The 15578-nt window shown below is 41.8% G+C and overlaps 1 protein-coding gene across 3 annotated transcripts in view; it reads left to right on the plus strand.

Moving 5' to 3' along the window:
- Window positions 1–15578, plus strand: part of LOC310661537 (poly(rC)-binding protein 3-like) — a 246593-nt gene that overhangs the window by 47912 nt on the left and 183103 nt on the right. The gene's annotated exons all lie outside the window — the stretch shown is intronic.

A 15578-nucleotide genomic window follows, 5' to 3' on the forward strand; every position in this document is an offset into this window, starting at 1 on the left:
TCATATTAAAGCTATAGCTTGGACTTCAAAAAAATATGAGTTCATGAAGGTTAAAATGCCTTTAATTTTCCATGTTTGTGTTATGCTAATTAAACCTTGGCATAAATAGTTAATAGTTTTACTTTCCTAAACCTTTAATTAAATTAGATGCTCTTCAGATTGCCAAGATGAAAGGAACAGTCTGTTATGAACATTAGCTACTCCGGGAGATTTCTACTTATTGAAAGACAAAAAAGGGTAATTTCATCTTGGGCTGTTGCAGCGCTGATGACGAGACCTACATGCCAATAAGGCTGAAAAGACAGTTTTCATAAGATGCACTTTACTAATGAATCCGTAAATCTTTTCAAAGTCTGCCACATCATTAAAAGGAGTGAAATGCAGTATTAACGTTTATGAGCATTTGGTAGGCATGAAAAATGTGTCTCAGAGATAGAGATCACAGCCAATATCACTCAGTCAATTACTACAAGCTTTAAATGAATAACAAATTTAACAGTAAGAGGGGAAACGCCAAAGCTGGAACTTGAACCCACTTAGTGCATACACCTCAAGGTTTACATTTGACCATTTTTAAAAAACTGAAAGCACCAAAGTATGTGAAGCATTAATTTATTAGAGGAGCAATGCAGAACAGAGGAATTGTTGCTATTTACAACCATATTTTTGTCAGATACTTTAGACAACCATGTTAGATTCATGCTACAGTATATAGTGGACAGGACAGAATTATTGACATGGCTGCTGGATGCTTGCGATGTATACCATTCTAGTGGCCACATCTTGCACACTGTGCTCCTATTCATGTTCAGAGATACCCAGACAACTCATGTCATGTGTCTTAGGGCTCTACCATTTTATTTGTGGACTTGAGCCTATTCCAAATGGCTGGAGGTGGCCCTGATGCCCTCCACCACTACCAAGGCGGTCATCCGGGTGCTGCGAGGCCTCTTTGCAACGCATGGGTGTCCTGCAGGAAAACATGTTGTAGTCTATGACTCCAGAGTAGGGATTCCCTACATCTTGCTTTAGGGAGTGAGAATTTGGCTATGAGGTGTTTCACTAAGCCATACAGTCTGGATGGAACTTCATTCATGGCTAGACTGAAGAAAGTATCAGATGTAAGGAAGAAAACTAGTTGATAAATATTCCAATGAAGATTGAAAACTTTAGCAATTCAGGATTTTAAAACGGATACGTAGGCAGCAAATTCTGTATTACAGACATTGCACAGAGGAAAGCAATTTTTAAAGTGTTGGGTCTGGTAATATTAATAATCCAGATGACATCAGAGGGATGAATCATCTGCGCTGTTAGCTGGGGATAAATCCGTTGTCATTGAGTATATTGAGGAGAATTATTTACGGTAATATCTTATATGACGAAAACACTGATTTGAACTTGTGTTACATAACGAAATTTCATTAACTGGATTACAAATTGACTGACAGAACCTACTTCTTCTGTATCAGCATCTCTCAAATTTTCTGCACCCAGGGTTGAAAATTACTTAGGCCATCCATCACAAAATGGCAGTGCAGTGGCAGTTGATGGGAGGCGGAATTTACTATAATCAGCTAGCAGCTACTAACAATTTTCTATTGATATGTAATCCCTCTTTGGAAGTTGCTAAAAAAGATTGCCACAGCAATCTCCTTGTGGCAGGGAGTTTTAACAGTTCAGATTATGCAGTCAATCAAAGTACAGAAATTGGCTCTGGAAGTATTATTACTCATTTCCCCCAATTTTTGCATAATTTGCTATTCCAAAGGCTCTAATTGGAGGTTCTTATTCTGCTTTTACACAAATATACCTGTCAAATTATTTTTACTCATCTTCTGTAATTTCTTCCTTTCCTTTCAGATGTAACCTGTATCTAATCCCCATCCACTGCCACACTCCCAGCTTCTTTAATCCCTCCTTCTTTCCCATTTGCTCCTCCCTCATATCAAGTGAGGAGGTCCTGGGAGGGCTGCAGCACCGAAGGTGGGGTGCGAGTATTTATATCTCACTTCTCCCCCCCCCCCCGGTCCTTTTCTGTCCCTCACAGAGCCACACTGTCATGTTTCAACCAACCCTTTCTGCCTAGCTCTCATTTTCACTCCACCCAACATTTTATTCATACACACCCACACATAACCTCAGACCCTGCAAGTGTCCCTATTTTCTAGGGACAGTCCTAGATTTATGGAAGCCATCCTGATTTCTGATTTGATCCTCAGATGTCCTTTTTTCCTTAGGACATCCCTATTTTCATCAGAGAAATGTTGGGGGGTATGGAGTTATGTGCTCCCCGAGTCAAGGAGATATAACCTTTAGAAGACATCTGAAGGCAGCCCTGTATAGGGAAGTTTTTTAAACGTTTATGTTTTTATATATGTAGGAAGCCACCCAGAGTGATGGGCAGGATGATGATGATGATGATGATGATGAGAATAATAATAATAATAATAATAATAATAATAGGACATCCCTATTTTCATTGTATAAATGTTGGAGGGTATGTAACCTTTCAAAACAGGTACAAAATGCCTTGTAAATAAAACCCACAGAACATTTCCCACAACACGTGGATAATGGCACATACTAGATGTTCCCCTTGGCCTAACTGAACAGTTTCCCAGAAGATGTAGAACAAAACCTTCCCCCAAACCACTCCAAGAAAGTCTGTGGAAGGAAAATGCCTACCACTTCCCCACTTCCCAAAGCCAATCATGCATTTAACTTGTTTTTAAAAAAGCAGTTTCATATCTTTTCTGCCCCAAATTCAGTATGGGCTATCCTCAAACATATTGTTCTTTCACTGCCAAGTTTAATTTTTAAATTAAATTTCCAATTTCTACATTTCAAATTAAACAGAAATGCCTCTTGAGATTTTTTTGGAAAGTTGTTTTAAACATCCGTTTCATCACATTGTATATCATTTGCGTGTCGAGGTCCCCAGGTCCACCCCAAATAACTCACACATCACACAGAAATTTTTGTTTAAGATTTTTGGCATAATTTTGGCCACAACTTTATTAAAATACAAATTTGTGAGTGGTTGCGTAGGCATTGGTTGCGACTATCTGCCCCCACCATGAGGGACAGACTGACATTCCGCACGATGCGAAAGTCAGAATGGGGGAATACACTTGGGGGTTACGCAGAGCAGGGAACCTGCCCTCACCCCAAATGCAACCAGGAGCTCATTGCTATGGCCCGAGCCCCCTTGACAGAGTGGACAAGCAATAGTTAGCTCCCAATTCCTTTAACGGAATCCCTTGCAGCAGCAGCATTAGAGGGGCAGGCACAGCCAATCCATGCCCCTCAACCAACCAAACCATAAACCAATGCCTAACCATGAACCTTACAAGTTGTGACGAACCTTACAAGTTGTGACAAGTTGTGACGATTTGCTACGCAGTAGGCAAAAACCAAATGGCCCCAGCCAATCAGCCAGATGGACAAAATTCCTACCAGGCCCCTGCTCCAAAGCAGACGACCCCATGACAGGCATAGCAAGGTCAAAGCGAACAACCCTAATTCTAGAGAGGGAGGGACGGGCAATCTAAGGCACGGGCGAAAAGAGGAAACCCTAGCCTCGTGCAAGGAGTTTTAGTATTTCTGGCTGTCAATCAATAAATGGCAACATTAACTTCTTCCCAACAACAAGGGAAGCCCCAATCGCATCAGTGGCCAACGATCAATTAGCCCGCCCCCAACTTTGGAGTGTCCTGGCGGCCCCCACCGCAACACGTGCTCTCCATGAAGGAGAACACACTTTTCCAATATACTTTAACCTTTTTGCAGGTCCAGCATAAGCCTCATTCTACCTTATACATCTTAGTCAATCTACTCGGAGTTAAATACCATTTATGGATCATTTTCATTTAATTCTCTTTCAGTGTGTAGCATGCAGTAAATTTCAGGTCATTCTTCCAAAATTTCTCCCAGAGGTTTAAGTCTACATTATATCCTATATCCATTGCTCAATGGGCAATGAACCAGCTCATCTTTTGTTTCCCATTCCATTTATACAATTTATACATTTTGGGCAATAGTTTTTTCCTTGTTCATCAATAAATCTTTTTCAAATTGTGAACTTTGGTCCAAAATCCATTTTTCTTATCTAATTTAAAGATATCATGTAGTTGGTGATACTGAAGCCAATCAGTAACTTGGCTCCTTACGTCTTCCAGTGGTTTCAATCTGGATTTGTTCCCTGAAAAGTCCAACAAATCTCTATAGGCCACCCACTGTCTTTCCATGTTTATTCTTTTGGTTGCAATTGTTTCAATTGGGGACAACCATAGGGGTATTTTTCTTTCCAGCAAATTTTTATGTTCTCCCAGACTCTACAAATTTCTCCTGATAAAATGGTTAATAAAACTCTTATATGTTTTAGCTTTCCCATACGAAAGACATGCATGCCAACCGAACTTCATATTGTGGCCTTTCTTTTTTAAGTTGCCAAGTCAACAATTTACCTGGCTTATTTGTGAATTCAAAACTTTTATGTTTCATTAATTTTACTTTCATTTCTATCTCTTGATAGAAATCAACAATGAAAATTGGGCTGGGATCATTCTGATTGCTCATAGAATATCTTTATTCCCAGGTTTAATATTTAATTCCTTTTTCTTTAGCAGTTAAGGCCTGCAGAATCTCCTGTTTCTTTTTTTCTCTTATTTTTTTCCTGGTGTGAGCTTCATTGGATTAAAAAGCCTCTCATTACCGCCTTGCTCGCAGCCCATACTGTATTTAAATCTGTTTCTTTATTATGGTTGAGATCAAGATACTCCTGTAGGGACCGTAGCCCCTTATTTACAATTTCTGCATTCTGTAATATTGTGTCGTTTAACAGTATTTTAGGGTGTTGTGTGGGCAAGAGAGGGATTATTCCCTGCAGATTTGTTGTGTGCGATACTCATGTGTACCATGCTTCTCTTCTGCACACAGGTTTGGCAATAAAAGTATGAACACAGGAAACCTCAGATTTATAGTAGTGTCTAGATGTTGAAGCTTCATAACATAAATAGGTCACGGAAGCACTGCAATGTACACAGCATGTAGGGCATCACACACACATATTTGATTTTTTAAATGCGGGGATGCATTGGACAGACTGATTTGCTTGCTTAGAATTCATAGAATTATGGGATTCATTTTAAAGAAATACAAAGCATACCCATCTTCCTGAAAAATTTCAGCAGAAGCCTTTTCTCTATCAATGTTTATAGCAAGAAATCAAATTAGCATAACATAGACCATCTGCTTTTCCTTTGCATGCAATCATGTAAGTGGTTTAAGTCAAGACATCTAATTTAATCAGTTGCACTATGTTTCTTTTTAAAAAGCAAACAAACCACTGTGTAAAAAAAATAAAGGCTCAAAATTGCGGCTTTTGTTTTTAAAAACTTTTCAGTATCAGAAAATAACACTTGGCAGTTTGATTAATTGATTTGTTTTTCTGGTGAAAAATTAAAATAAATTGGAAGGTATTTATTGTTTTAAGTTATGGGTATGCACCAAGTGCAAGATTTGCTTCAGGCCCTAATTTGGAGGCTGCCTACTTTGCCTCTAGTTCAAATCAGAACCTTGTTTTTGGAGAACGGGAGCTCCATTTATGAATAAGGGGAAATTTTAAAAGGCTATAACTCTTCTTTCTGGCAAAATTGGAGGATGTCAGAAGGACAGGTTGGGAGGGTGTTCTGAAAGGATAGGCTTTTTAAATGGCATGGTTAAGAAAATGATTCCCTTTTATCTCTCCTACTGTATTCTGGACAATTTGAAAACCATACGCCATAGAAGTCCCTCAAGGTAGGAAACCTGCTGAAATTCTGGCTAGGTGTCAGAGAGTTTTGCACCTTAAAATTTGACCCGAGGTTAGAAGACTTGCCTCCCTATCACAATTTTTATGAAAACAGCATACATCATAGAGGTACCTCTCCAAAATGGCCTGCGAGATGTCAGAACAATTGGTGCAGTAGTTATGATAAATATGACACGGTATGTGAGTTTTGAGAGATTTGTTTTCTGCTCAGTTGACAACGGGTGTGTTCCCTCCTACATCCCTGCCAAAAGCACCGTAATTGGAAGTAAAAATGGGAGCCTGAAAAAAGTCGTTCTTTGGTTGGTAGCAAGAGTTGTCTGTAAGAAAACTACATCATCTCCTCTCCCTCCCTGCTGTCATTATATGGAGAGCTTTGGGAAATGTCATAATTTGATAAGAGACAGTCCAAGTCAGCATTCTCTGGATTCTCTGCAACTTCAAGGTATCTGGAGCTTCCAGATTGGGAATACCTTTGAGGATACCCACTTCACCCCCCAGAGAGCCTAAAATCTTTCAGTCTACCTGATTTGGTTGGAATTCATCCAGGCTAAATGCATACCTGTAATTAAAATAGCCAAGTAGACAGTTTCCTGAACTGATAGGTCTATGGTGCCTATGTACTGTAGTATGAGCATAGGGGACCTAGTGTATTATAGTGCATAGCATCCAAACAAAGACATTTTGTTGCCTGAATCTAAATACATACTCATCCAGGTTAAGAAAAGTCTGTTATTTTAAGGGGTTAGTATGCTGTGCATTGCATTTTCCCATTTTATCCTCACAACAACTTGGTGGTTAGACAAAAAGATGACTAGCACAATTTACCAGCTGAGCATTAGAGCTGTGGTCCAGCAGTTCATGCATTGCACCACACTGATCCATCTGTCACCAGTGGATATATATTCTGTCGATTTTATTTTGTTTCTTTGTTTACTTTATTAAATTTGTTAGTTGCTTTGTCTGATCCAAAGCAACTTTCAAACAAGCAAACAAAAAACCACCACATAGATACAGTACGTTAAAACCAAGAGGGAAAATAAATACATTAAAAGCATCCCATCCACATCTAAAAGGCCACAGATAGTTAAAGGACAAAGGCCTGGTTATAGAAGAAAGTTTTTGTGTGGTGCCTAAAGATATGTAATGAAGGCTCCAGACGAACCTCTCTGGGGAGAGCATTCCACAAAGGGAGCCACCGCAGAAAAGGCCCATTCTTGTGTTGCTACCCTCCGGACCTCTTATGGAGGGGGCACATGAAGAAGGGCCTCAGATCAAATGATGATCACAGAGTCCAGGTCTGCTCATAAAGGGGGAGGTAGTTGTTTAGGTATTGAGGTCCTGAGCCATTTAAGGCTTTATAGGTCAAAATCAGCACTTTGAATTGGGCCTGGAAAGTAATCAGCAGTGAATGCAGTCTGTCCAGGATTTGCATTATATGCTCGAACCATTTTGCCCTGGTGAGCAACCTGGCTGCTGAACTCTTTACAAGCTGACATGTCTAAACTGTCTTCAGAGGCAGCCCCATGTATAACATGTTACAGTGATCTAATCTAGAGGTTACCAGAGCATAGATGACAGGAGTTGGGCTGTTTCTGTCCAGATAGGGGTGCAGCTGGACTGGCTTTGTATAGGCCTTATATGGATGTTGCTCTCTGTTTACCTGTGTGAGAAAGGCTTCATAGCTATAAAACAGGGGTGGCCTGTATGATCTTTTCAAAAAGGGTGCTTCAAGTACAACAGGAGGGTACCACTCCAGAGCATGCTCCAGGATATGAAGGCCCCTCTAGTCTTGAGGAGGGCTTGCTGAGCTGGCAAGCATGCAACAGCACAGGCGTGGAGAGGCGAGCTGAAATTTATGTTATTTTTCGAAGTAGCAACTGCTTTGCAAAGCTGTTTCTGGCATTTAATAAATTATTGTTATTACTACTAGACTGAAAGACTTCTATTTGTGAGCTGGAATAAAAAAAGACCATTCTATTTTACACAGCTGTTTAACTGCCTCTTGGGTCATGACTTGTGCTAGCTGCAAAATTATGTCCCTGTGCTGAAATGAGTGCAGAATGAAGAAAGGGCCTAGTCAATGATTAAATGCATAATTACAGGTTTCATATTCAGTCCTGTCACTTCAGTGACTTGCAGCCTCTGTTATTTTGTTTAAGTGATATATATTAGTGCTGAACTGTTAAAGCCTATAATCTTACTGTAAGGAAATTGATCACCAGCTTTTGTCTTCAGTCAGAGCTTGTAGGTGTACCGTGTCAAAACCCAGTAGGTAGACCAGAAGGGGGTGAGGCAAGTTTCTCGCCTGTCTTCCCCCACCCAACCTGCCCTAAACTTTGCACTTAATCAAAACTGTGCCTTTGCATCTTCTATCACATTGGCCAGGGGCCAACATCACAGCCTCCCGGCCTCATTTTTATTTCAATTTCATTTAATACTTATTATTCACTTTTATTTCCCAAAGCATTTTGTTGGCATCCGTCTGTCTTGAGAGATAATGGACTGCACCTCCAGGGGTAAAGTCATGCCACTGTGTTATCAGCACCAAAGTGACCTCTCCAGGGCACAGGGTGTGGAGGTTCTGGGCCATCTCAGCCTCACTGATGTGGCCCAAAGGAAAGCAGAACAATGCATTTGGCACCAGCTTGGCCGTGGGAGTTTCTGGAAGAAGGTGTACAAGGTGCAATCCCACCATCTTAGGGGCTCCGCTCTGGATTTGTGTAGGGTTTACTCCTGAGCCTTTTCTTCTCCTGAAGATAATCCACAAGGCAGGGGACGTTTAGGATCAGAGTTTTCCTTCTCATAGGAGGGCTACCTTCTCAGGTTGACAAGCCCCATCTGCCCCACCGCATCTAATATAGGGGGGAACCCAATTATAGCATTAGAACAAAATTCATAACCAAAACCACAATAATACAAGCTACTCATCTCAACGCAACATGAATTAACAAGTCAGTTTACCAAAGAATACAACAAGATTTTGATGTGTACTAGGTCACCGAGAGAGTGAGAACCACACAGCCTCCCGACCTCCAAATCAGCTTAGAAACTGTACAAGACTAGCTTTCTGTGGAAATACACACATGCACACTTGAGAGGATCACATTTCACATAGGTGCCAGTGAGCGTGTAATGAATGTCACTGCATAAAATTATTAAGATGCATTATTTTTCTTCTCTGTTCAAAAGGATGCAAATAAGTAGTACAAAGCCTGCTGAATAAGTGTAGGCAGGCATGTTGGATACACTTGATTTACAGCAGTGAAATCAGGCAGCCATCTAAGGAAGGGGAGTCGGGCTTCAGCTGAGGAAATGAATGGGTTAATTTTGGTTTCTTTCACTTTTTCCATGTTAAATTCAGCTCTCCACTTTCCTACATCACTTTGTGATTTTTTTATATAAAAAGTCCTCATGAAAATGCACGGGCATTTTAGTTCTAATTTATCCTGATGTTGCCCAGCTAGTGGGAGCTGATGAAAAACATTGTGTAGAAGGCTTGAATTTTGGGTGCACAGGATGTTGAAGGCTTTTAGCTTGTCTGCTAAAACTGAAGCACATTGGGGCACATGTGTTTTTCTGTCAGCATGATTCAGGGATGGTTGTTTCAGTTTTGAGAAACTGATATTCTGTAAAGAAACAAATATATACGTAAACAGAGTACCAGAGAAGAGCTTTAGCTTGATGGCAGAGCATATATATTGTCTGTTGAAGGCCCAAAATTCAGTCCATAACATTCTCAGTTAAAGGATTTCAGGTACCATGGCTGCCAGGGACTCTGGAAAGTTACTACTTATGTTGTTGTTACTCAAACCCCACTTTTCTCCCTGACAGGGACTCAAGGCAGCTTACAGATAAGAAAAATAATTAAAAAGCAATTAAGCCGAAATATATTATTGCAAACATGCAGATAATTACAATAAAAGCAGCAAAGCACCAGCCTTTTCATTAAAAGCGGTCCGTTCCCCAAACCTGTTGGAACAGGAAAGTCTTCGCCTGTCAACGGAAGGACAGAAAGAAGGGAGCCAGTTTAGCTTCTCTAGGGAGTGTTCCAAAGACTGGGAGCAGCCACCACTGAGAAGGCCCTGGGTGACAGTGGACTAGGTGAACCAACAGTCTGACTCAGTGGGAGGCAACTTCACATGCAAACCGATACTGCAGGAATAGTGCAAGTCTCTAGCATGCTCTCTTATCCAAAGGACACACGAGGTCTGTGAACAAGATCTTCCACAGGCTCTGAAAGATAAAATCAACTTCCACTGTCTCTGACCACTGGTCCTGCTAGCAAGGGATGATGTGAGTTATAGTCCAACTACATCTGGGGAACCATGGTTGAGAAAGGCTGGTCTACACTGACTGAGAATAGCCCCCCCCCCCATGTTTCAGATATTTTGGAGTCCCAAAATGTTGTGCAATAAATGTTTAAAGAGTGCATTTGGCCTTTTTTGAATGAAGCAGCCCAATTTAATGACCGAATGGGGCTCTTAGGCATTCTGTTCAGGGCTGGCCCACCAATGAGGTAGAGTGAGGTGACCCCCGCAGGCAGCAGGATACACAGGGGCAGCAGATCCTGATGTAGATCTTGACTCCCTTGGCAGGCAGGGAGGGGCACCATATTGTGCTTCACCTCAGGTGCCAAAATGTCTTGGGCCGGCCCTGGTTCTGCTCACCTGTAAAAGCAATACATGAGCAGGGGTGAGTATACTGTGCTCTGCCCCCACCATCACCCTGCACGTGTTGGAGGGCACACTTCTGAGGTGGCGAGAGTCCTGCACTACAGGTAGCCTGACCTAGCATAAGGCACTGAATGCTTCAGACTTCCGAGTTTTTCCAAACTTCATCCAGACCAGGGGTCGGCAAGGTTTACCTCGCCTGGGCTGGTTCACTCCAGTGGAGATCCCTCTGTGGGCCGGATCGTGCGCACGACCACGATTTCCAGCATCTGCGCAGCTCGGTTCAGGTGCGGCTCATGGGCCGGTTAAATGACCCCCGTGGGCCGCTTGTGGCCCATGGGCCTTAGGTTGCCTACCCCTGCTCCATACTATTAAAACAGACCTGGTGTAACAGGAAACCAGCTTTTTGATAGACAGTTTCTTCTAACCTGCTAATGTAAGAGATCTGGAAATTAGAAGTCTCTTTGCTTCAGTTAATACTGGAGAAGGGCCCTTCTCTCCAAAATACAGTGTCACAAAACATTAATTTTTCTTAATGAGCGATTCTCACTGGAACTGTCAAAACAGCTTCAATAGTTTCTGGGAAGTTATTCTTTTGTTTCCCACAAAAACAGTAGCTCTCTCTCTCTACCACCTGCTGTTGTTTATGGCAGAAATCTGTAGAAGTTGAATGTGGCAAGAGCTGCTGATATATATGTGAGTGCATCTTCATTAACATAGAAGCTTACTTCAAAGTAGACATGAATAGGAATGCACTGTTAGAAATGGTGGCTACAGAGTAAAATGAAACCTAGTTTGGTCCCTTTGGAGCAAGTCTGAAGGTGATCTGTATGTTGTCTGTTGAAGCTTGATTTTTTTTCATTCAGGCTCCATAGAGATGCTGGCATAACAGATGTATTAAATGGGGCTATATATGCAGACAGCAGTAAGATTTTTCCTAGGTTGGGCTATTCTTAAGGGGAGAGTCCATAGTTATTTTACTGTGTAACATGGTGCATAGGCTCTGAGTAAAACATACACAAAGACCCGTCCCTTTTTAAAGAGGCCACTTGGAACAGAGTTTTAAAGAAGTATTTATTGATACATGGCTATGTGGTTAAGATCACACACATACCCAGATTTAAGCAAATGTCAGAGAGGTTTTCATCCCCTTCGAATTCACATGTGCCCACATGACTCCCATGGAACAGATGGCCAAGCAAGCAAAAGGAAGGGAGATAGTAGTAATGGGGGACTTCAATTACCCGGATATTTGTTGGATGTCAAACTCAGCCAAGAGTATAAGGTCAAACAGATTCCTCACTGGCCTTGCAGACAACTTCATTGTCCAGAAAGTGGGAGAAGCAACAAGAGGAACAGCCATTTTAGATCTGGTCCTAACCAATCTGGTCCTAACCGATCTGGTCCTAACCAATGTCGATGACCTGGTTAATGGGGTAGAAGTGGAAGGATCATTAGGCGCAAGTGATCATGCTCTTCTGAAGTTTACTATACAACGGAAAGGAGCAGCCAAGCATACTAGGACTCAATTTCTTGACTTTAAGAAAGCCAACTTCATAAAACTTAGGGAAGTGCTGGGTGAGATCCCATGGACAGTAATACTAAAAGGAAAGGGAGTTCATGATGGCTGGGAGTTTGTTAAGAGGGAGATAGTAAAAGCACAACTTCAGGCAATACCAATGAGACGGAAACATGGAAGGTGCCTAAAGAAGCCAGGGTGGCTATCTAAAGAACTTTTAACTGAGTTAAGATTAAAAAAGGATGTGTACAAAAAATGGAAAAGGGGGGAAACCACCAAAGAGGAATTCAAACAAATAGCCAGCACGTGTAGACACAAAGTCAGAAAAGCTAAAGCACAGAATGAACTCAGGCTTGCTAGAGAGGTTAAAAGCAACAAAAAAGGCTTTTATGGGTATGTTCGTAGCAAAAGGAAGAACAAAGAAACAGTGGGGTCACTCAGAGGAGAAGATGGTGAAATGCAAACAGGGGACACAGAAAGGGCTGAACTCCTCAATGCCTTCTTTGCCTCAGTCTTCTCCGATAAAGAAAACAATGCCCGACCTGAAGAATTTGGAGCAAATGATTCAGTAGAGAAAACACAGCCCAGAATAACTAAGGAGATAGTACAAGAATACTTGGCTAGTTTAGATGTATTCAAGTCTCCAGGGCCAGATGAACTGCATCCAAGAGTATTAAAAGAACTGGCAGATGTGATCTCAGAACCACTGGCAATCATCTTTGAGAATTCCTGGAGAACAGGCGAAGTCCCAGCAGACTGGAGGAGGGCAAATGTTGTCCCTATTTTCAAAAAGGGGAAAAGAGAGGACCCAAATAATTACCGCCCAGTCAGTCTAACATCAATACCAGGGAAGATTCTGGAGCAGATCATTAAGCAAACAATCTGTGAGCACCTAGAAAGGAATGCTGTGATCACCAATAGTCAGCATGGATTTCTGAAAAATAAGTCATGTCAGACGAACCTGATCTCATTTTTGGACAGAATTACAAGCCTGGTAGATGAAGGGAACGCAGTGGATGTAGCCTACCTTGATTTCAGCAAGGCATTTGACAAGGTGCCCCATGATATTCTTGTAAAGAAGCTGGTAAAATGCGGTCTTGACTATGCTACCACTCAGTGGATTTGTAACTGGCTGACTGACCGGACCCAAAGGGTGCTCATCAATGGTTCCTCTTCATCCTGGAGAAGAGTGACTAGTGGGGTGCCACAGGGTTCTGTCTTGGGCCCGGTCTTATTCAACATCTTTATCAACGACTTGGATGATGGACTCAAGGGCATCCTGATCAAATTTGCAGATGACACCAAACTGGGAGGGGTGGCTAACACCCCAGAGGACAGGATCACACTTCAAAACGACCTTGACAGATTAGAGAACTGGGCCAAAACAAACAAGATGAATTTTAACAGGGAGAAATGTAAAGTATTGCACTTGGGCAAAAAAAATGAGAGGCACAAATACAAGATGGGTGACACCTGGCTTGAGAGCAGTACATGTGAAAAGGATCTAGGAGTCTTGGTTGACCACAAACTTGACATGAGCCAACAGTGTGACGCGGCAGCTAAAAAAGCCAATGCAATTCTGGGCTGCATCAATAGGAGTATAGCATCTAGATCAAGGGAAGTTATAGTGCCACTGTATTCTGCTCTGGTCAGACCTCACCTGGAGTACTGTGTCCAGTTCTGGGCACCACAGTTCAAGAAGGACATTGACAAACTGGAACGTGTCCAGAGGAGGGCAACCAAAATGGTCAAAGGCCTGGAAACGATGCCTTATGAGGAACGGCTAAGGGAGCTGGGCATGTTTAGCCTGGAGAAGAGGAGGTTAAGGGGTGATATGATAGCCATGTTCAAATATATAAAAGGATGTCACATAGAGGAGGGAGAAAGGTTGTTTTCTGCTGCTCCAGAGAAGCGGACACGGAGCAATGGATCCAAACTACAAGAAAGAAGATTCCACCTAAACATTAGGAAGAACTTCCTGAGAGTAAGAGCTGTTCGACAGTGGGATTTGCTGCCAAGGAGTGTGGTGGAGTCTCCTTCTTTGGAGGTCTTTAAGCAGAGGCTTGACAACCATATGTCAGGAGTGCTCTGATGGTGTTTCCTGCTTGGCAGGGGGTTGGACTCGATGGCCCTTGTGGTCTCTTCCAACTCTATGATTCTATGATTCTATGAATTGTTAACCACTTTGTCCAAGCACAGTGTCCCAGTATTAAAAATTCCACTTGGCTTTCACTATCCCTCTGCCTGACAGTTAACATTCTTAACAAACCATTACTGTAAGCATTAATTATATATAAAATGGTTAACTGACAGTAATTCGACAATATATACTTAAAGTACCTGTGTCAACTTATTCCTTACAGATTTAGTTTTCTTTTTAACTAAGCAAAAATGGTCTGTCTTTCCACAATTAAGACATTCCTAAGGTGCATCTTGGAATTCCTTTCCCTGCTATATTTTGATGGCAGTATATTTTTTCCTTAGATATTCACAGCCTTTCTTCTTTCAGCTAGTTGATCCTCTTGATCATTTTCCAGTTCTCTAATTACAAATTGTTAAAGTATGAATGTAGCTCAGTATCCTAAAATAATAGCTCAGTCTCAAAATAATCATAAATAATCAAAAGAGAGAATTAAAATAATCTCATAAATATCCCACAGCATTTAAAGTGCACAGAATAGATTTTTGGAATCCCTAATCCCTTCAGTTCCTCATCAGACTCGATTGCATACTAATTTCCTGTATAGGGAGCTGGATGTGAAATCAAATCTTTCATCCAGTTGCTTCAATATTAAAGTCCTTAAAATATCAAATGTTATCAGTGTTTATTAAAGCTTCAGCCACTTATCTAATGCTGCTAGAGCTTCCTATTTCTCGAAACATTTAAGTCTTAAAGTAGAAGTCCAAATCTCCATGTTCAAATAATACATCAAAGGCACAATAATCTATACATCTTCAATCCAGTTTCTGACTATATCAAGATATCACAGGCCACTCATAACATAGCCTCTCAATGGCTGAGAAAGAGCATCTTTAAAGGTTGCTAGCTGGTTTTTTTGTGGAGAAGTAACTTACCAAGCCCTATGCCCCTTGCAACTGAGGTCTCAGCTGAGGTCTCAGTTGAAGGTGTCTTATGGCTTGGTGCTCCAGGGCACTCAACAGCGCATGGTTTTGTGGCCTTCTTCATCCAAAGTAGCTCTGATTGGGAGTGACCTGAAGGCATCTCAGACAAAAAAACCTAAGCCAATCTGGGTTTGGACGTGTGCAATGTCTAACACAGATATTTCCCACTGCAGACATACTGCGTGGAGCTGCCCCTACTCAAATGTAAAGGGCCTTGTTGGCTGGGTCTATTCTGTGGGTCCCCTGTGCCAACCAGATACAGTCTGATCACGGCGACATTCTCAATAGTTTTGCAAGCCAGGACTGATAAATGAAAGTACTTCTTCATGCAGGGCGTAGTCCAACTATGGAACTCGCTTCCCCAGGAGACAGTGATGGTCACTCAGAGGCATAGTGGGGGCAGCGTGAGGGGGGCCATTGCTCTGGGGGCGGTTTCTTCCAGGGTAGCATT

Source organism: Podarcis tiliguerta, assembly GCF_965153285.1.
Source record: "Podarcis tiliguerta genome assembly, chromosome: 13".
NCBI lineage: Eukaryota > Metazoa > Chordata > Lepidosauria > Squamata > Lacertidae > Podarcis > Podarcis tiliguerta.